Source organism: Aotus nancymaae, unplaced genomic scaffold (genome assembly GCF_030222135.1).
Source record: "Aotus nancymaae isolate 86718 unplaced genomic scaffold, 86718_ANA_hifiasm-v0.15.2.pri h1tg000049l, whole genome shotgun sequence".
Lineage (NCBI taxonomy): Eukaryota > Metazoa > Chordata > Mammalia > Primates > Aotidae > Aotus > Aotus nancymaae.
Genome location: NW_026988463.1, coordinates 21884431 through 21907367, shown reverse-complemented (window position 1 = coordinate 21907367; position 22937 = coordinate 21884431). Strand labels below are relative to the sequence as shown.

Below are 22937 nucleotides of genomic sequence, written 5' to 3'. Positions count from 1 at the left end.
CTGTTTATTATGTTATGGAGCTTCCACATAAGAATGCTACGAAGCCACTTTTTTTAATGAGGTAGACTTTTATGGGCTTTGACATTAAACAATTTACGAGCTGTAGCGTTGGGGGCATAAAAGCCTGCAGGTGACACACCCACTTGTGTAAAAAGAGTGGAGGATGATATCCAGAGTTAGAGACTGTGATAGAGACACATAGAGAGACACTACAAAGATCATCTCACAAGGAATTTACATAAGAGAACATTAATTGTAACTGTTTCTTGAGTGAAGGTAAGAGAGAAATTAGGTGTTCATTGTATACATTTTGTTACTCTGAATATTACTATGTTATTTTTCTAGAAAATACTTAAATAAAAAATATTAGGAGAGCTGGGAGTGGTGGTTCATGCCTGGAATTCCAGCACTTTAGGAGGCAGAGATGGGAGGATCTTTTAAGTCCAGGAGTTCAAAACCAGCCTCGGCAATATAGTGAGACCTCATCTCCACAAAAAAATTATGAAATTGGCCAGGCGTGGTGGTACAAGCCTGTCACCCCAGCTACTTAGGAGGCTGAAGTGGGAAAACTGCTTGAGCCCAGGAGGTTGAGGATGCAGCGAGTTGAGAGTGTGCCACTGCACTCCAGCCTGGGTTACAGAGAGAAACCCTGTCTCAAAAAAGAAAGAAAGAAAGAAAGGAAATTAAAATATATATATATATATATATATTTCCTTTCCTTTCCTTTTTTATATGTATATAAATTTATATATATATAAATTTATATACATATAAATTTATATATGTATAAAATTTTACATTTTATATGTATAAATTTTATATTTTATATTTTATATGTATAAATTTTATATTAAATTTATATATAGATTTATATATATATAAATTTATACATATAAAAATTTATATATATGTATATATAAATTTCCTTTCCTTTTTTATTCTCCCAGGTTCAAGCGATTATCCTCCCACAGCCTCCTGAGTAGCTGGGATTACAGGCGTGAGCACCTCTCCCAGCCACAAAAAATTTTTAAAAATAAAACTATTGCCAGGTGTGGCGGTTCATGCCTGTGGTGTGGCGGTTCATGCCTGTAGTCTTCAGCACTTTGGGAGGCTGAGGCAGGTAGATCACTTGAGGTCAGGAGCGCCAGACCAGCCTGGCCAACATGATGAAATCCCATCTCTGCTAAAAATACAAAAATTAGCAAGATGTAGTGGTGCATGCCTATAATCCCAGCTATTCAGAAGGCTGAGGCAGGGGAATCACTTGAACCTGGGAGGCAGAAGTTGAAGTGAGCCAAGATTGTGCCACTGTACTCCAGCCTGGGCGATAGAGTGAGACCTCATCTAAAAATGTATATATTATGAATATATTGTTATTAATATATTAATTATGTTAGCGTATATATAATTTTATTATGTATGATTTATATATTATTATATATATCATATAGAGAGAGCAAGAGAGAGAAGGCGGAGATGCTCAAGAGGGGAAAAGAAAGTAAACTCATCCATAATCCTAACTTATAGAAAATTATACAAAGTAACAAATAAAATCTGCTCCCCAGGTTAATCACAGATAAGCATTGCCTTTAAGTTCTTCCAGAATTGTTTCCGTTTGCCCAAATATAGTTGAATAATATTTTGACTTTAATTTAGGGATTTTAATATACTTTTCCTCTCCCCACTGTCTTTCCCTCAGCCAAGCAAGCAGAAAGTCAACTTGGAAAGTCTTCGTCTCTGAGGGGGTTTGTGGCAGGTCTGAAAAGCAGAATAATCTCACCAAAAATCTAAGCCCTTAGGAGAATGTAGAGGATTTGTGGAAGAGCTAGAAGGAAGCGGGGGTGGGAGAGGGGATGTTTACAGAAATAATTGGCACTGAATGAAAGGAAGGTGGTCATTCTATATTTTGTAACCAATACAACATGTATTGTCATTGATATGTATGATTTCCCAAACACTGTTGCAAGGAACTGAGCATGAGTGTTAGAATTCTTGGGAGGTAGTTGAAAAATCAAATCTGTAAAGGAGGAGAGAGGAATAGAGGAGGAAGAGAGGGGCAGAGGAGAAGGAGGAAGGGGAATGGAGAATTTAAAACCCATCTAGTAAGCCAAACACGAGCTAGACTGAGGAGCTGAGTAATAAAATAATCAGATAAGAAAAAGAAAGTTCTGAACAAGAGGAGACGCAGTTTGCATTTAGTGCAAAGGACATGAAAAGGCAATTCACAGAAAAGGCAATACAAATGGCTTATAAACATGGGAGAAAACACTCGACCTCACACACAATTAAGGAGATGCCCATTGAAACAACGAGACGGGACCTGTAAACAGGGGAGGTGGATGCTGGCCTGTTAGCGCCTCCGTGCACGTTAGAAAACAGCGCCCCCTCCTGGGCAGATGAGCCTCGTGCCGGTGACCGGGGTGAGTTTTGGAGTTCAGTCCTACTGCCTCGCAGCCTGGGTTTGCAAACAAGCTTGGATCCCTTGGCCACATTTTTAAAGGGTTGAGAGTACTGATGTTTAGGAGGAGACAGAAAAACACTCTTCTGCTCCTCAGAAAACGTTTTCTTGCTTTAATTCTGGCGTTCACGCTGTAATTCTAAATAATATGATTGCACATCTATGTATTGATTTATCAACTTAAAACCATATTGTCTTCATTGAAGAGTGAAATTTAGTTCAACCTCACTATCCCCTCTTCCCTTGTTTATACAACAGTTTTGTTTGATATTATTCAGTAAATTCCTGCAGTCAGCGAATAAGTATTTATTGAGAACTTGCACATGGTAAGCTCTTTCCTGGGTGCTGGTTGTTCTAATGACTTCATTATTTGTTTAACTTTTGTTTTTAGATGGAGTTTTGCTCTTGTCGCCCAGGCTGGAGTGCAATGGTGCAATCTCAACTTACCGAAACCTCCGCCTCCCCAATTCAAGCGATTCTCCTGCCTCAGCCTCCCGAGTAGCTGGCATTATAGGCATGAGCCACCACACCTGGCTAATTTTGTATTTTTAGTAGAGACAGGGTTTCTCCATGTTGGTCAGGCTGGTCTCGAACTCTGGACCTCAGGAAATGTGCCCACCTCAGCCTCCCAAAGTGCTGTGATTACAGGCATGAGTCACCACACCTGGTCTATTTTTAACTTTTTAATTGCCTGTATGGCTTTAAATAATATACTTAATCCTCTTTTTTTCTGTCCTTATTCACATAAATTCAAGATTTTTTTTATTTCGTGCTTTTGCAAGTAATAGAAACTATGACTGGCTTAAAAGGTGTTGTGAAAAGAAAGATTATGGGATGGATACTGGGGTATATTAACAGAATCCAAGGAAGGGCTGAACAACCAGGGCTTGGCGGGACCAGCAACCAGGGCAGCTGCAGAAACCCAGCAGCAGGAATGTGCAAACTTCCTCTTAAGAGGCAGCTTTTACATCTCTCGTGTCAAAACCCTATGCTCCACTTTGGCCAGGGGTATAAGGCCATGTGGTATAGACACGGCAGCTGCTGAGACAATTGCACAAAAGACAGATTAATTTTTTATTTGTTTTTTAGAGACAATGTCTGGCTTTGTTGCCCAGGCTGGAGGGCAGCCGCACGATCATAGCTCACTGCAACCTCAAACTACTGGGCTCAAGTGATCCTCCCAATTCAGCCTCCTGAGTAGCCGAGACTGCAGGCATGCACCACAGCCAGCTAAGTTTTTTTTATTTTTATTTTTATTTTTTTTTTGAGAGACTGGGTCTTGCTGTTACCCAGGCTGGTCTCAAACTCTTGGGCTCAATAGAGCCTCCTTCCTCGGCTTCCCAATGTGCTGGGGTTACAGGTGTGAGCCACCACACCCAGCCAAACTACTGAACCATCATCTCCAGAATTGTGCCTATGACACCAATGTTAATTGTGTTTTCATCAGAAGCTTGTCGAGTGAGAATGGGTTCAGGATCTGTTTGGAGAAAAAGTAGGTGACACTTCTCCCATCAGGTCCATGACAAAGCGTCGCTCTCTGGAAATCAGACTGCCCATACCTCCAGGGCTTGCCTCTCTCTGTCTCAGACAATATGGAAGTTTATTTGCACTCAAGCATCTGGGTCAATCCTCTCTATTTTTTTGATGTGGTCTTTGCTTTGGTAGACCAAAGCTACAATCTCTGCAGAGGGAACTGCTAGAAAGCCTACCTCCTGGCTGGGTGTGATGGCTCATGCCTGTAATCCCAACACTTTGGGAGGCTGAGGCAGGTGGATCACAAGGTCAGGAGTTCGAGACCAGCCTGGCCAAGATGGTGAAACCCTGTCTCTACTAAAAATACAAAAATTAACCAGGCGTGGTGGCAGACGCCTGTAATCCCAGCTACTCAGGAGACTGAGTTAGGAGAATCACTTGAACCCAGGAGGCTTGCAGTGAACCAAGATTGCAGTGAACCGAGGTCGCACCACTGCACTCCAGACTGGTGACAGAGCAAGACTCCGTCTCAAAAAAAAAAAAAAAAAGAAAGAAAGAAAGAAAAAGTCCACCTCCTGCTTGTGTGTTCTTTTCCTGCCCGTGCACAAAAGCCCAGGTCTGCCCCCTGGTGGAAGCTACCAGACAACCTCAAAGAAGAAATTACTGCACTGCACAGAAGGGGAAATGCCAATTTCAGAGAGATACATGTCAAGTGCTTATCACAGAGCCTGGCACAGGCTAAGTGCTATATAGGTGTTTGCCCAAAAAAAAACCTAAAATAGATCCTGTCTGATTAAACGCATTGGCCTTAGGGTCATACCTACATGAGCTCAAATTCCAGCTCTGCTACACACTAGTTTTGAAGCTTTGACATGTGTTTGGGTTTCCTAGGGCTGCCTTAACAAAGTAACATAAACTGGGTGGTTTTCAAAAGATGAGCTAGGCATGGCACAGTGGTTCACGCCTGTGATTCCAGCACTTTGGGAAGCCAAAGCAGGCCGATCCCTTGAGGTCAGGAGCTCAAGACTAACCTGGCCAACATGGCAAAACTCAGTCTCTACTGAAAATACAAAAATTAGCTGGGCATGGTAGTGGGCACCTGTAATCCTAGCTACTCGGGAGGCTGAGACAAGAGAATCGCTTGAACCAGGGAGGCAGAGGTTTCAGTGAGCCAAGATTGCATCACTGCACTCCAGCCTGGGCGACAGAGAGACTCCGTTTAAAAAAAAAAAAAAAAAGAGCTGGGTATGGTGGTTCACACCTGTAATTCTAGTGCTTTGGGAAGTGAAGGCAGGAGGATTACTTGGGCCCAGGAGTTCAAGACCAGCCTGGACAACATAGCAAGATCTTATCGCTACAAAAAAAAAAAAAAGTATTGTTTCACTTTTGGACATGAGAAATCTGAAATCAAGGTGTCAGCCAGGCCATGCCTTCTCTGAAACCTGCAGGGGACGCCTTTGCTTCTTCCCAGTTTCTGGCACTTTCCAGCAACCTCTCCTTGGCTGCAGATGCATCACTCCAATCTTCCATCTTCACACGGCCTTCTCTCTGTGTCTCTTACGGTATCTTCCTCCTATGCCTGTCTCTTTTTGGGTCCACACTGCCCCCTTTTAGAAGCACACCAGTCATATTGGATTATGGCCCACCCTACTCCTGTACAACCTCATTTTAATTAATTACCTCAATGACTCTATTTCCAAATAAGCTCACATTCTGGGGTGCTGGGGGATAAGACATCAACATACTTTTTGGGGGCACACAATGCAACTCAACAGCATAGTCCTTCACCTCCTAAGCCTTCGTTTAGTCAAGTGTAAAACGAAAATAATTATAGCCAGCTCATAGGATTGAAGTATTCTGACACAGAAAGACATTTGAGGCCAGGCACGGTGGCTCACACCTGTAATCCCAGCACTTTGGGAGGTCGAGGCAGGTGGATCACTTGAGGTCGGGAGTTCGAGACCAGCCTAGCCAACATAGTGAAATCCTGTCTCTACTAAAAATACAAAAATTAGCCAGGTGTGATGGCGCATGCCTGTAAAACCAACTACTGGGGAGGATGAGGCAGGAGAATTACTTGAACCCTGGAGATGGAGGTTGCAGCGAGTGGAGATCCCCCACTGCACTCTAGCCTTAGCAACGGAGCAAAACTCCATCAAAAAAAGAAAGGAAAGAAGGAAGGAAAAAAGGAAGGAAGGAAGGCAAGCAAGCAAGAAAGAAGGATCTTGCTCTGCAAAAGACCTTGTAAAGAGTATGGAAAAGACAAAGTACAGACTGGGAGAAAATACTTGCAAACCCTCTATCTAACAAAGGACTAGTATCTAGGATATATAAAGAACACTCAAAACACGTCAGGAGCAGTGGCTCACTCCTGTAATCCCAGCACTTTGGGAGACTGAGGCGGGCAGATCACTTGAGCCCAGGAGTTTGAGACCAGCCTGGCTAACATGGCGAAACCCTGTATCCTCTAAAAATACAAAACTTAGCTGGGTGTGGTGATGCATGCCTGTAATCCCTGCTTCTCAGGAGGCTGAGGCAGGGGAATCACTTGAACCTGGGAAGCGAAGGTTGCAGTGAGCTGAGATTGTGCCACTGCACTCCAGCCTGGGCAACAGAGCAAGACTCCCATCCCAAATACAAACAACAACAACAACAAACCCTCAAAACTCAACAGAAAAAGAAAATCCAATTAGAAAATGAGCAAAAACACGAAGAGACATTTTAGTGAAAAGGATGTATGGATAGCAAACAAGCACATGAAAAGATGTCAACATCACTAGCCATAAAGGAAATGCAAACTAGAACCATAGTAAGATATCACCTCACACCTATCAGAAGGACTAACATAGAAAACAGTGACAATACCAAATGTTGCCAAGGATTTGAACACACATTGCCGGTGAGAATGTAAAATGGGCCAGGCACGGTGGCTCAAACCTTGATCCCAGCACTTTGGGAGGCTGAGGCGGGCAGATCACAAGGTCAAGAGATCGAGACCATCCTGGCCAACATGGTGAAACCCCGTCTCTACTAAAAATACAAAAATTAGCTGGGCGTGGTGGCATGCGCCTGTAGTCCCAGCTATTCAGGAGGCTGAGGCAGGAGAATCACTTGAACTCGGGAGGTGGAGGCTGCAGTGAGCCGAGATCTCACCACTGCACTCCAGCCTGGTGACAGAGCGAGACTCCGTCTCAAAAAGAGAGAGAGAGAGACTGTAAAATGGCTGAGCACGGTGACACATGCCTGTAGTCCCAGCTACAGGAGAGGCTGAGGCAGGAGAACCACTTGAGGCCAAGAGTTCTGGGCTGCTGTGGGCTATGCCAATCAGGTGTCTGCATCGATATGCTGACCTCTCAAGAATGGGTAATCACCAAGCTGCCTAAGGAGTGGTGAACCAGCCAAGGTGGGAAATGGCCCAGATGAAAACTCCTGTGCTGATTAGTAGCGGGATCATGCTTGTGAATAACCACTGCACTCCAGCCTGGGCAACATAGCAAGACCCCCATCTTGGTTTAAAAAAGAAAAAATTAATAAAATGAAAAGAGAGAATATAAAGTGGTACATGGCCAGGTGCAGTGGCTCACGCCTATAATCCCAGCACTTTGGGAGGCTGAGGCAGGTGGATCACTTGAGGTCAAGAGTTCAAGACCAGCCTGGCCAACATGGCAAAATCCCGTCTCTATTAAAAATACAAAAAATTAGCCAGGCATGGTAGTGCACACCTGTAATCTCAGCTACTTGAGAGGTTGAAGCAGGAGAATTGCTTGAACCTGGAAGGTGGAGGTTGCAGTGAGCCGAGATGGTGCCACTGCACTCCAGCCTGGGCAACAGAGCAAGACTCCATCTCAAAAAAAATAAATAAATAAAATAAAATAAAATAAAAAATGGTACAGGCTGGGCACGGTGGCTCTCGCCTGTAATCCCACCACTTTGGGAGACTGAGGCGGGCAGATCACAATGTCAGGAGTTCAAGACCAGCCTAGCCAACATGGTGAAACCCCATCTCTACTCAAAATACAAAAATTAACTGGGCGTAGTGGCGGATGCCTGTAGTACCAGCTACTCGGGAGGCTGAGACAAAAATGGCTTGAACTCGGGAGGCAGAGGTTGCAGTGAGCCAAGATCACACCACTGCACTCTAGCCTGGGCGACAGAGCAAGACTCTGTCTCAAAAAGAAAAAAAAAAAAAAGAAAATGGTCCAGCCACGTTTTGGCTGTTTCTTAAACTATTTGGCTATTTCTCAAAAAACTAAACATGCTGCCAGTCACGGTGGCTCACGCCCGTAATCCCAGCATTTTGGGAGGCCGAGGCAGGTGGATCACCTGAAGTCAGGAGTTCAAGACCAGCCTGGTCAACATGGTGAAACCCCATCTCTACCGAAAATACAAAAATTAGGTGGGCATGGTGTTATGCCCCTGTAATCCAGATACTTGGGAGGCTGAAGCAGGAGAACTGCTTGAACCAGGGTGGCAGAGGTTACAGTGAGCCGGGATCACACCACCGCACTCCCTCCAGCCTGGGCAACAGAGTGAGACTTGTTCTCAAAAAAAAAAAAAAAAAAAAAAAAAAAACTGAGCATGCCTCCCTGACCTATACAGGCTTCTGCTGTGGAGGTGATGGATAGTCGAGGTGTCTAAGTGATTCCCAGGGCCCAGCAAAGGGACAAAGTCTCCAGAGCTCTGAAGACAAGGGGTAACACGCCAAAATATGAACTCAGTTTCCACTCCACCTTCATTGGCCGAGCACCTGCCAAGAACAAATGCAGTATTGCCTCATGAATCGATTGCTTCTCTGAGGTGTATTTGGGGAGAAGCTTCAAGAACAAGTTGAAGAGCGTCTGCCCTATGAGACTGGAGAGATTCCACGAAAGAATCTGGATGTCATGGAGGAAGCAATGGTTCAGGCAAAGGAAGCAGCTGCTGAGATCACCAGGGAGCTGGAGAAATAGGAGAAGAAATGCTTAAGGAAGGAAAAAAGGCCAGGCGCAGTGGCTCACGCCTGTAATCTCAGCACTTTGGGAGGTCAAGGTGGGCAGATCACAAGGTCAGGAGTTCCAGACCAGCCTGAGCAACACATGAAACCCCATCTCTACTAAAATACAAAAAATTAGCCAGGAGTGGTGGCATGTGCCTGTAATCCCAGCTACTCAGGAGGCTGAGGTGGGAAAATTACTTGAACCCAGAAGGCAGAGGTTGCAGCGAGCCAAGATTGTGCCACTGCACTCCAGCCTGGGTGACAGAGCAAGACGCAAGACTCTGTCTCAAAAAAAAAAACAAGAAAAAGAAACAGCTGGCTGTGCTTGTCCTCCCATCTTCAGAAAACAGCAACAGTGCTCCAGAGGAGTGTAAGGAGAATGAAAACCCCAAAAAGAAAAAAAGCAAAAGCCCCAGGAGGTTCCTCAGGAGAATGGAATGGAAGATCCATCTCTCTCTTTCTCCAAACCCAAGAAAAAGAAATCTTTTTCCAAGGAGGAAATGATGAATAGTGATCTTGAAGAGACCCCTGGCAGCACGAGTCTTCTCGAGAGGAAGAAATCTTCACCCAAAGACGAAACAATTAATGATCCTTAAGAGGCAGGTCACAAAAGTGTCTCCAAGAAAAAGAGGAAATCCTCCAAAGAGAAGCCAATCAGCCGTGGACCTGAAGAGCCTGCCAGCAGCAAGAACAGCTCTAAGAAAAAGAAAAAGTTCCAGAAAGCAGGCCAGGAAGATTAGAATGCAAAGGGACATTCTCTGGGAGGTGGGGCATATCATAGTCCAAGGTACCACTTCCCACGCTGTGTCCCATTCCCCAATAAAAACAAATTCGCACGCGCACACACACACAAAATCTGAACATGCAACTACTGTATGACCCAGCAGTTGCATTCTTGAGTATTCATCCCAGAGAAATAAAAATTTATATTCACACAAAAACCTCTACACTAATGTTTATAGCAGCTTTACTCTTAATAGGCAAACATTGGAAACAACTTGTGATATTGTAAAATTATATTTGGTCTTGGACCCCATTTCCTGGCATACAGCTCCTAAAATCCTTAGAATCCTTAAAGTACAGTGGCACCATCTCGGCTCACTGCCGCCTCCACCTCCTGGAGTCAAACAATTCTCCTGCCTCAACCTCCCGAGTAACTGAGATTACAGGTGCCCACGACCATGCCCAGCTAATTTTTGTATTTTCAGTAGAGACCGGGTTTTGCCATGTTGGTCAGGCTGGTCTCCAACTCCTGGCCTCAAGTGATCCGCCTACCTCAGCCTCCCAAAGTACTGGGATTACAGGCATGAGCCACTGCGCCTGGCCTGTGTCTTTGGTTTTAACATACTGCAGTGAAAGAGCAGGTTTGGACTGACCCACAGCTCACTATGGAATAATCACAAATAGTTATATGGGAGGCAGACACACAAGAGGTGATTCCCCGGGGAACAACTGGCCTGGTGGACTGGATAAAAGCCACTGTAGGCCAGATATTGTGGCTCATGCCTGTGATCCCAGCACTTTGGGAAGCAGAGGTGGTGGATCACTTGAGTCCAGGAGTTCGAGACCAGCCTGGGCAACGTGACCAGACACCACCCCTTCCAAAAGAAAAAGAGCATTAACCAGTCATGGTGATACACACCTGAAGTCCAAGATTTTCGGGAGGCTGAGGTGCAAGGATCGCTTGAGCCTAGGAGGCAGAAGTTGCAGTAAGCCAAGATCACGCCACTGCATACAGCTTGAGTGACAGAGTAAGACCCTGTCTCGAAATGGAAAAAAAAAACAAGTGACTGTAAGATCTGTTCTCCCTGAGAAAGAGGACTCTGTCACCTCCTGTAAATATCTAGTAGAGCACATCAGAAGAAGCAGCCAATGTGTTTCATATGCAAGTCATGTGGGCCTGGCTTTATGAGGATCGGGATACTCACCAGCTGAATGTGCTCTTTGCCAAGGTCATGGTAAATGCTGTGGTTAAGGGCACCCCTGTAATGCGGACGCCCGTATAACCTTGCTGCTGCAAAATCAAAAGGTAGTTCAAGAAGCCTTATCAAGTTTTCTGGGCTCACGCCTAAAATCCCAGCACCTTGGGAGGCCGAGGTGGGTGGATCACAAGGTCAGGAGTTCAAGACCAGCCTGGCCAATATGGTGAAACTCTGTCTCTACTAAAAACACAAAAAATTAGCCAGGCGTGGTGGCAGGTGCATAGTCTCAGCTACTCCGAAGGCTGAGGCAGGAGAATCGCTTGAACCCGGAAGGCAGAGTTTGCAATGAGCCAAGATCGCGCCACTGCACTCCAGCCTGGGCGACAGAGCAAGACTCCATCTCAAAAAAAAAAGAGAGAGAGAGATGCCTTATAGGCCACAGCCCTATGGAAATGTGAGAGTGCATTAAAGTAAGACATGGGCTGCCCATCAGAAGAATCTCCTTCCGGGTTTGGAAGGTGATTGGAATTGACAAGCAGATATCCCCATGTGCTCCCTGTGGGGGCCACCTGGGTCTATGAGACAGGGGCACTGCAGCAGTGCAGAGATGGGCTGAATCTAGACATGTTCCTCTTGTACCCTCTGAGGTTCAAAACACCAGTGAGACTGTTCTGTTTGTCAGCAAGAGAGACAGAGACAGCTGAGGGCTATGGAAAATGTTCCTTGGTGGGAAGATTCTGAACATAACTGGCAAGTGAGACTGATGCTGGTAGCCCTGGGGGACCACAAATGGGTCTTGACAATAATAGACACTGACTCTGCACTGGCTTCGCTTACCCAGTGGAAGATGCAACTATTCATGATGCCGTTAAAAAATGGGACTAAAAATAGTACATGGATTTAGGCAGCCAACTGTCATTTCTTCAGACGAAGGAGCACACTGTACAGGCTAAAATGTCCAGCAATGGGCAGAGACGTTCTCCTAGACAAGGGGAACTGGCTATTAAAATGCATGACAGCTGGACATGGTGGCTCACACCTATAATCCCAGCAATTTGGGAAGCCAAGGCAGGAGAATTGCTTAAACCCAGGAGTTCGAGAAAAACCTGGGAAACATAGTGAGACCTCGTCTCTATAAAAATAAGAAAAAAAAATTAGCCGGGTGTGGTGGCACTTGCCTGTGGTCTCAGCTACTTGGCAGGCTGAGGCAGGAGGATTGCTTGAGCCCAAGAGCTGGGGTCTATAGTGAGCTATTATCACGCCACTACACTCCAGCCTGGGCAACAGAGCAAGACTCTGTCTCCAAAAATAAAATTTAAAAATAAAACTTATTGGTTGTCTAAAATGGCGTGAGGCTGGTCATGCTGGCTTATACCTGTAATCCCAGCACTTTGGGAGGCTGAGGCAGGAGGATCACTTGAGGACAGGACTTCAAGACCAGCCTGGGAAATATACAAAGATCCATGTCTATACAAAAAGAAAAAAAAATTAGCCAAGTGTGGTGGCAGACACCTTAGTCCTAGCTACTCAGGAGGCTGAGACAGGAGGATCACTTGAGCCCAGGATTTCGAGGCTGCAGTGAGCTACAGGCACGCCCCCACCACACCAGGCTAATTTTTGTATTTTCTTTGTAGAGACAAGGTTTCACCATGTTGCCCAGGCCAGTCTCAAACTCCTGGGCTCAAGCAATCTGGTTACCTCGGCCTCCCAAAGTGCTGGGATTACAGGCGTAAGCCACCGCACTCAGCTTTGAAGAGAGAAAGGGCAGGTTGGGTCTTAGGCTACACAAGGTCTGTATTACACAACAGTCATGCATATTCAGCAGGTTTGGGAGAAAGCTATACATATTTATGAGGGGAGCCAAGCACACGAGCAATGGGTAAACATGTATATAACGCATCTCATGTTCACTTCGGGCCGGGTTTTAGCATTACAATGAGGTAGAATTTGGCTCCTTACATCAAAAGGTGACCTACAGGACACAAAGACAGCTTGTGCACAGCCTCTATAAGCTGCTGAAACTGGATTAAGGTCTGCAGTGCCTTGTAGGGAAAGAATGTTTATAAGGCCAGTCCCTGTCCAGAGTTGCAGTGATCTGGGTTGTAAATTTGCCTGATACAGCTCCGATGGTTGGGGAGTTTAGCAAGTCTGTGGTTTTTCTTTTCTTTTTTTCTTTTTTGAGACAGGGTCTCGCTCTGTCACCTAGGCTGGAGTGCAGTGGTGCAATCATGGCTCACTGCATCCTTGAGCTCCTGGGCTCAAGCAATCCTCCCACAGTCTCCTGAGTAGCTACAGGTGTGCACCACCACACTCAACTAATTTTTGCATTTTTTGTAGAAATGAGATTTTGCCATGTTGCCAAGGCTGGTCTCAAACTCCTGGGCTCAAGCAATCTGGTTACCTCGGCCTCCCAAAGTGCTGGGATTACAGACATGAGCCTCGGCACCCAGCTGGTTTTTCTTATAGCTGTAGGAATTTAGAAATTTTTCATGCCAGTCAGGACCTGAACCCTCGACCCGTAGGTAGGTAACTTTTGTTTCCTTAACCTTAGGGCCTGTCTTAGTTGATAAAGGGGTGTCTATTTTGAGACACTACACATAGGTCTCTCAGATCACACTATGCTAAGTACTTTACATTATTAACTAATCTTTTTTTTTTTCTTGAGACAGGGTCTGGCTCTGTCACCCAGGCTGGAATGCAGTGGTGTGATCTCTGTTCCCTGCAACCTTCACCTCCTGGGCTCAAGCCATCCTCCCATCTCAGCCTCCCAAGTAGCTGGGGCTATAGGCATGCGCCACCATGCCTGGCTAATTTTTCTGGAGAGATAGGGTTTCGCCATGTTGCCCAGGCTGGTCTTAAGCCCCTAAGCTCAAGTGATTCACCTGCTTTGGCCTCCCGAAGTGCTAGGATTACAGGCGGGAGCTACTACACCCGGCCCTACTAACCCTCTTAAACCCTACCAGGTTAATACTAGCATTTTCCTGTTTTAAAGACAAGGAAACCGAGGTTAAGTAATTTACCTAAGGTTACATAACTAGTAAGTAAATGGTGGAGGTAGAATTTGAACCAAGACACTCTAAAGTCCTTGATTTTAGCCACTGTGCTGCAGTAAAGGCTGGGCCGCTCATAGGGCCTCTCCTTAAAGATGCACTCTGGTTCCTAGCCATTCTCAGGGTTCTCCTCCATTCAGTCCCTCCTTCTTCAGGCCTTCTCAATATACATCTCCATCCCTCCTCTCAGGAAAACTTTCAGAAGCAAGAAACAGAGCCTACAACTGATCTGGCTTTAAACACTGAAGGAATGTTGTTATCTCACATAATAAAATGGGGAAGCTTCACAGTTGATTGATCTGGCAGCTTAATTACATTAGGAAAGGCTCATTTCTTTATAGATTTCCAATGTCATCTTTGACCTATCACCCCCCTCATGGCCACAAGATGGCTGCCCAAGCTCCAGCCAGCATTTTCTCAAATATCCAGAGACAGTAAAGGGGCTGTTTCTTCCCTCTTTCAATCAATCTCCTTTCAATCATTAAGGAAGACCTTTCCCAGAAACCCCAATATACTCCCCACTTGTGTCTCATCGGCCACAATGATCTCATCAGGCTAAACCAATCACTAAGCAAGAGAAATAGGAAAACATGGTTGGTTTAGACCAATTACTATTCACTTCCTGAAGTCAGAGACCACTTCCTCTAAAGAACATGACCGCATGAAGGACGGTAGGCACCAAAAAATAAATGGAGGTTTTATTGGGAAAGAGGAAGAGGAAATCAAGTTTTTGCCACATTCTAAGCACAGAAATGGACCTCACAAACTTCTTCCTCCCCAAATACAATCTCCAGAGGACCAGCATTAATTATCAGAAATAGTATTGTCTATCTCAGCAGTTCTTAAACAATAATGTGCGTAAGAATCACCCCAGAAGTTTGATGAAAGGACTGATCTCTGGGAATGATGGAACTTGAGCTTTAAATCCATCTATTTTAACACCTGGGCTTTTCAACATTGTCCTTCGAGCTCTTACCCTGTGCCTAGCACTGTGCTAGGAGCACTCCCTTAATGCCTACAGCAAAATTAGGCCTAAGAAGTTTCTCTGCTTAGGTCCCCTGTGACCTACCTTATCCTCCAGAATGTTCCTTCTTTGAAATTCTCGTCAAGGTAAGACAGGAATAACACAGGGTGGTCACAGGAGAACAGAAAATTCCAGGCAGCACTTTCACATGGCTAGGCAAAAGGCAACTGTTGAAATAGCTGCAGAAGCTAGGGGCTGTTAAGACCATGAAAAACCTGGGTGCGGACCAAGCTGCCGAAGACCAATTGAACTTAATTGGTGCTGGAATTGAACTAGGTTTCATCTAGGACCTACTGTATGATCATTAACTTTCTTTTTTTTTTTTGAGACAGAGTTTCTACTAGTTGCTCAGGCTGGAATGCAATGGTGAGATCTCAGCTCACTGCAGCCTCTGCCTCTCAGGTTCAAGCGATTCCTCTGCCCCAGCCTCCCAAGTAGCTGAGATTATAGGCGCCCCCCTTCAGACCTGGCTGATTTTTGTATTTTTAGTAGAGACGGATTTCACCATGTTGGCCAGGCTGGTCTCGAACTCCTGACCTCAGGTGATCTGCCCACCTCGACCTCCCAAAGTGCTGGGATTACAGGCACGAACCACTGCGCCCAGCCTATATGCTCATTAACATTCTTAATCACACACCCATCAGTGCTAGGACAGTTCCAGGAGCACCCATATTTGATGTAAAAATTGGTGGCACCATAGTTCTGAGAAATCTCCACCTTTTTCCGGGAATTTTCATGAATATTCCATCCCTTGGTGTGCAGACACTCTTCTCTCGAGTGTATACTCAAGACACTATTGCATGTTTCTTTTCTACCCCCAGCTCATCAGATTCCCTCCCCTCAATGAAAGAAAGGAGTATGTATAATAAACGGATTCTCCCAGCTCCTCAGATGACTACTTTTGTGTTCCTGCACTCTCAGGACCAGTTTTCCCATGAGTAATGTCTTGATGGAGAAGTTTCTATCCACCTTCCAGCCATTGGTTGAGATTCTGTACCCCCAGGAGTATAGAGAGACGCCTTGAGGTGTGAGCGTGAAAGGAGGGGGATAAGAGAGTACAATTACTCCTGGGAACATTCCCTTTCTCTGGGGAGAAAAGTGGCACATCATTGACACTGCTGGATCTCATCAAACACCCAAGCGTCCCTTAAAATAATTATTTGAATCTACAAAACTAATGAGCAATTGCCAAATTTCCTTTCCTGCTAATGGGGCCGTATTGTGTTCCCCCTAATGAGTGCTGATTGGCACTACATTCAGATGCAAACCTCGGTCTTTGTTTCTTACAAATAACCTTTTTTTTTTCCTTTTAAAGGCATACTCTGGCAGTGCTGAGCGTTTCAGCTTGATTGCAAATCTAAAATGGGGTTTGGGATTTGATTCCTTCAATTCCCACCCCAAATCTGTCTGCTCACCCTTTTCCCAGTGTCATCAAAACCTGTTCTTTTGAAGACCTTAAATTTAAAAGAGATGGTGGGCTTGAAACTGGATAGAAGTAGGTGCAGTTTCTATAACCACCTGGTGAGAGGGGGTAGTGTCTGCACCGGCACTGGTAAAGCAGCTGGTTATTATTAAGAGATGTCTTCTCCTGCCCCCTTCCCTACAAATCTCAAGGTCTTACCGTCCTGCAGCTTCTGAGTCTAAGTGCCTTTCATCTCAGTCTTTAATGTCCCTCCTGTCAACATGTTCCCTCAACACACATTGTTGAAAATGTACTTTAGAGAGCAACCATTCCCCTTCCTGCAGTTTGCCTGAATAACCAGAATCTAGCCCAGACACAGTAGGTGCTTAATGATTGCCCATGAAGCAAATGCAGGGTTCTATTTCTGCTGCCATCCTTTATCCTTTCCATCTATTTCCTACAATCTATGGAATGTGATCTCCAATACTAATCTGAAGGTACAGAATCCAGTGCAATGGCAGAATTGTTAGTTTCATGAGAATGATTCTCTTCAGCATCGCAAAGGCTGCTAAGTCGAGCTGGCTGCACAAGCAATGGCTAGGCTCTATGATGAGTCGCCCCTGGAGGAGGCTGGTTAAGTGTCTCATCTCTCCTCTTCCCTGGGCTTAGACACAACAGCCCAGGTCTGAGGAAGGAAGCAACCCAAATAGCACAGGGCTTAAGGCACAGACTTCATCATCATATACACCTAAAGTTGAGGCTGAGCTCTGTCCGATAGCAACCTTGTGACCTGGAACAAGATCCTTAACTTATCTAAGCATCATCAGTAAAGTGGGGATGATAAGAGTATGTAAGATTACTACCATAACCCACTCCCATCCCATATCCATACCTTGAGTAGGTCACTTCTATGTATAATCTGGTCTTAGTCATGTAACTTGCTTTGACCAATGGGACATTAACCGGTGTGATGCAAGCAGAGGCTGCAAGCCTTCTTGCACATTAGGATTTACTCTCTTCCTGCTGAGAACTTTCCTACCGTCATGTGAAACAGTGTGGCTGATTGACAGCGAGAGACACATGGCTGTTGCCCCAGCTGACATTGAGCCAATTGTCAGATACGTGAGCGAGACTATCCTAAGCCATTTAGTTGCAACCAAGCTAGCCCAAATCAGAATAAACCCCAGGAAATTCACAGAACTGTGAGAAATAATAATGTCTGTTTTTTAGTCAGTTGCAGTGGCAATGCTTACAGTCTCAACTACTCAGGAAGCTGAGGAGGGAGGATCGCTTGGGCCCAGGAATTCAAGACCAGCCAGGGCAACATAGCAAGACCCCATCTCTAAAAAAAAGAAAATTAATAAAAGATAAAATAATGCCAGGCACAGAGGTTCATGCCTGAAAGCCCAGCACTTTGGGAGGCTGAGGCAGGAGATCACTTGAGCCCAGGAGTTCAAGACAACCTGGGCAACACAGTGGGACCCTGTCTCTACAAAAAATTTAAAAATTATCTGGGCATGGTGCCATGTGTTTGTGGTCCCAGCTACTCAGGAGGCTGAAGGAGGAGGATCATTTGAACCCAGAAGGTTAAGGCTATAGTGAGCCATATTCACACCATTGCACTCCAGCCTAGGCAACAGAGCAAGACTCTGTCTCAATAAAAATAAAGTGATGTCTGTTGTTTTCAGACACTAAAACTTGGGGAGGTTTGTTACACAGTGAAAGCTAACTGATACACGTTGCCCCACTCATGATGTTTGAGTTTTAAATCTATATAAAGTGTTTCAACCAGAGCCTGATACATAAGTATTCAATCAATATTGATCACATCATTTGATCTGTGAAGTCAGAATACTGGGAACCTTCTGGGGTAATCGCCGCTGACGCAGAACACGTACAGAAAGAAATTTTGCTTCATTTTGCCAACCCATAGTCTGGTTCCAAGTCTGCGTCCCCCAGGGAGGGCCTCCAGACCTTGCAAAAGCACCATTAGTCATTGCTGATCTGCACAGATCGTATCTCATTCCAACACTATTTTGATGAGCAACAGCTACTTCAGAGTTAGCCAATGGGAAAGAAGCAAGCCCTTCTACTGCAGTAATACCAACAAAAACCTGTGACTGCTCATGCCAAAGTTAACGAGAAACAGTCCCCCCACCCCAGGTGGTCCAGCAAGAGACCCTTCCCCGCTAGGCAGCGGGTCTGGGGAAAATTATTGGTTCCAGCGGATTCACATACGGAACATTTAGACTTATTCCTGAATTACAAGGCCTCTGAGCCTCCCACCTGCACCCCATTTCAACTTTCAAAAAGCAACCTCATTTGCACTCACGCACCAGTTTTCTACTGCAACCTAAAAACACAACAGTTGCCAAGTTCTTTCTCTCTCTGGCTTCAGATTGAGGTGCAGCAAGCCACATAAACTAGCCACAGCTGAGAGTGTCTCGTTTACATATGCCTGTGACGATATTGAGGAATCATCTCCCAATGCCCACAAAGTGAACAGTTCCAGGGTTGCACCAGGAGAGGTGGATTCTGCGCAGGACCGCCTCTTCCCCATCGCTGCATCACTGCAATTCTGCTTGCTTCTCCACCAATCACGAAATCTCTCATCCAAACAGTTCTGCAGACAGCATTGTTTATAAAAGCCAAACACTGGAAACAATGCACGTGTTCTTCAATGGGAGAATGGGTTTTTTATTTGTCATTTATTCACACAGTGGAATACCATAGAACAGTGAAAACAGTCCACACAATAACATGCATGAATTTCACAGATACAAAGTTATGTGAAACAAAACACTCATTTAAAAGTATTTCTGTTTGGCTTTGGGGATTTGGGTTGGGTTTGTTGTTTTATTTTGTTTTGTTGTTTTGTTTTGTTTGAGACAGTTTTGCTGTGCTGCCCAGGCTGGAGTACAGTGGCACGATCATAGCTCACCGCAGCCTATACCTCCTATGCTCAAGTGATCCTCCTGCCTCAGCCTCCCAAGTAGCTGGAACTACAGGCATGCAAAACCATGCCCAGAAAATTTTTAAATTGTTTGTAGAGATGGGGTTTCATCATGTTGGCCAGGCTGGTCTCCAACTCCTGACCTCAGGTAATCCGCCCACCTTGGCCTCCCAAAGTGCTAGGATTACAGGCATAAGTCACCTTTCCCGGCCAAAAAACATTTTGAATCAACTTATGTTTAAAAAAAATAGAGTAAGTCAAACGGCATGGTTTAGGGATGTGTTCTAAGGTGATAAGATTTTTAAAAAGCAAGGGAGTGATTACTAAATACTAGGAGCTTAGTTTCCTTTTGGGGGACAGGAAAGGTTTTGAAAGTGAAGAAACATACAAGGGCTTCCTGGGATACTGATGATGTTCCCTTTTTTGGCTTGGGTGATGGTTACTTACATGCGTGTTTGCTTTGTAGTAATTCTTTATGCTGTCCATTTATGTTGGATGCATTTTTCTATATGAATGTTACATATTCCCACTCACCTCCAGAAAAACATTTTTAGTAACAATTCTATAGCACCTGTCTTTTACACTTTCATTTCTTTTGTGTGTGTGTGTGTGATAGAGTCTCGCTCTGTCGCCCAAGCTGAAGTGCAGTGGCATGATCTCAACTCACTGTAACCTCCACCTCTAGGGTTCAAGCAATTCTTGTGCCTCAGCCTACTGAGTAGCTGGGATTACAGGTGCATGCCACCACACCCAGTTAATTTTTGTATTTTTAGTAGAGACGGGGCTTCACCATGTTGGCCAGGTTGGTCTCAAACTCCTAACCTCAAGTGATCCTACCTCGGCCTTCAAACTGCTGGGATTACAGGTGTGAGCTACCGCACCCAGCCCTGATACCTCTGTTCTATGCCAGTTATGCAACAATAGCTCCATGACCCTCACTGGATGCAAATGCATATTGGTAATGGTGGTAGATGGAGCGGAAGGTATTTGTTTATACTATGAAGTCTTAAGATCTACTTCAGCCAGCCAAGATGCCAGCAATAGGATTGGTCATCACAGGAGTAGTTGTAGCATTCAGCTTGGATATTGACCCTGATTGGAACAAATCTAGAATTTGCTTATATGTCTTAAGTTGAACTTCCAGTCACCCTTGGTTCCTTCTCAACCTTAGCTCAGAGACAGGGTCACTCTCACCCAGGCTGGAGAGCAGTGGTGTGAACACAGCTCACTGCGGCCTCGATCTCCTGGGATCAAGCAGTCCTCCTGCCTCAGCCTCCCAAGTACTGTGACCACAGGTGTATGCCACCACCCGTGGCTAACTTTTTAAATTTTTTTTTTTTTTTTTGAGACAGAGTTTCACTCTTGTTACCCAGGCTGGAGTGCAATGGTGCGATTTCAGCTCACCGCAACCTCCACCTCCTAGGCTCAAGCAATTCTCCTGCCTCAGCCTCCCGAGTAACTGAGATTACAGGAGCATGCCACCATGCCCAGCTAATTTTTGTATCTTTAGTAGAGATGGTGTTTCGCCATGTTGACCAGGACGGTCTTGATTTCTTGACCTCATGATCCACCCGCCTCGGCCTCCCAAAGTGCTGGGATTATAGGCGTGAGCTACCACGCCCTGCCACTTTTTAAATTTTTTATAGAGAAGGGATTTCACAATGTTGGCCAGGCTGGTCTCAAACTCCTGGACTCAAGCAATCCTGCCACCTCAGCCTCCCAAAGTGTTGGGTTTATAGGTGCCAGCCACCGTGCACAGCCTGCTCAACACATATTTCACTAGTAGACATGAGTTTGCAAGTCTAAAGAAGGAATGATTTGCTGTGCCTCATCAGCCAAGAGTGATGAGAAAAGAGACCTGAGAAACATCAGCATTTAGGGAAGAAGCAGATAAGAGAGAGCCTCCAAGGAAGTGAGAAAGAGCAGCCAGGGAATGGTACTCAAGAAACCTAGAAGTCAAATCTCAAAAACAGTTTGGCCAGCCTGGATGACAGGGCGAGACTCTGTCTCAAAACAAACAAAAAAGTTTGGCCTTGGTCAAGCGTGGTGGCTCACGCCTATAATCCCAGCACTTTGGGAGGCCAAGGCAGGCAGATCACTTGAGGTCAGGAGTTCAAGACAAACCTGGCCAACATGGTGAAATCTTGTCTCTACTAAAAATACAAAAAAAAAAAAAAAACTATACGGATGTGGTGATACACGCCTGTAGTCCCAGCTACTCGGGAGGCTGAGGCAGGAGAATCACTTGAACCCAGCAGGCAAAGGCTGCAGTGAACTGAGATTGCACCACTGCACTCCAGCCTGGTGACAGAGTGAGACTCCATCTCAAAAATAAATAAATAAATAAACCAGTTTGGTCAATGTCAAAAAGCAGCAAAGTCACCATAATATGCAGATCGATTGAATCAGCCCAATTCCCAGAGATGTGATTTTCTTAATCCACCATTTTCTATAAATTATGCATATGAGCATTAAAACTCCATTAGTCCAAATTGAATTTTGCAAAATAGTTCTGGAAAGAGGAAAGCAAAACTGCTAACAGTGATTATTTCTGGGGACTAAGATAAGTTGAGCGAAGGAAGGACTCTCACCTTTTTACTTCATGAACTTCTGAATTACTTTAATTTTTACAAGAAGCATGAATGCATTTGAAAATTTCAAAAAAAGCAAATAAATGAAAATAGCTCAGTGTTAACCAATACTAGCATAATAACATTGAGAGAAGGAAAAGTGGTTTTTGTTGATGGAAGGGGAAAGAAAATCTATGCGGGGGTGTTGATGACAGATGGGGGAATTTGGCACACAAGGACCGGGGAGGGATGAACGGACAGTGTGGGAATTGAGAGCGTGGTGGTGGGAGATGCTGTGGTCCAGTAATTGGATAGGTGGGTGAAAATACAATAGCAGGAGCAGTTCTCAGTTAGGAGTTTTAAGAGGCTCCTCCAGTGACCAGTGATCAGGTAAAGATGGGCAGGAAAAAACCAGCAAAGGGAGGGGGGTGATATTTGGGGTCTCACTGGCCCCCGGACTAGGGAGGCATTTTTGTTGTCAACGCACTTGGGGCAGCCTTCCCCAAGAGTCAATTGTGTCGCCAGTAGTCTCATCTAGTCAGGAGGCTGGGGTGGGAGGATTGCTTGAGCCCAGAAGTGCAACACCAGCCTGAGCAACATGGTAAGACTTCCATCTCTAAATAAATAATCTTTTTTTAAAAAAAAAAAAAAAAAAAAAAAAAGAGTCAGTGGGGAACAAGGAAAAAGCTGCTTCCCATCTACCCACCCATATCCCCAAGGCAAGACACACAGGGCCAGAGCAGAAAATAGAGTTGGAGCCGGGCGTGGTGGCTCACCCCTGCAATCCCTGCACTTTGGGGGGCCAAGGTGGGCAGATCCACCTGAGCTCAGGAGTTTCAAGACCAGCTTGGGCAACATGGCAAAACCCCATCTCTACTGAAAAACTAGTTAGGCATTGTGGTGTGCACCTGTAGTCCCAGCTACTTGGGAGGCTGAGACAGGAGAATTGCTTGAGCCCAGGAGGCAAAGGTTGCAGTGAGCCAAGATCATGCTACTGCACTCCAGCCTGGATGGCAGAGCAAGACCTTGTCTCAAAAGAAAAGAAAGAAAAGAACAGACAAAGAAAACAGAGTTGGGATGAAGATAACAGCACAGGGTTAATGTAGTCAG

General features: G+C 45.2%; 1 non-coding gene and 1 pseudogene across 1 annotated transcript; both read left to right on the top strand.

Moving 5' to 3' along the window:
* Nucleotides 1-8489: 8489 nt before the first annotated feature.
* Nucleotides 8490-8575, top strand: LOC135269154 (small nucleolar RNA SNORD86). Its single transcript, XR_010337457.1, has one exon. It is a non-coding gene; the product is annotated as a small nucleolar RNA SNORD86 (small nucleolar RNA).
* A 239-nt stretch (nucleotides 8576-8814) lies between these two features.
* On the top strand, nucleotides 8815-9646 carry LOC135269104 (nucleolar protein 56-like; annotated as a pseudogene).
* Nucleotides 9647-22937: the final 13291 nt, after the last annotated feature.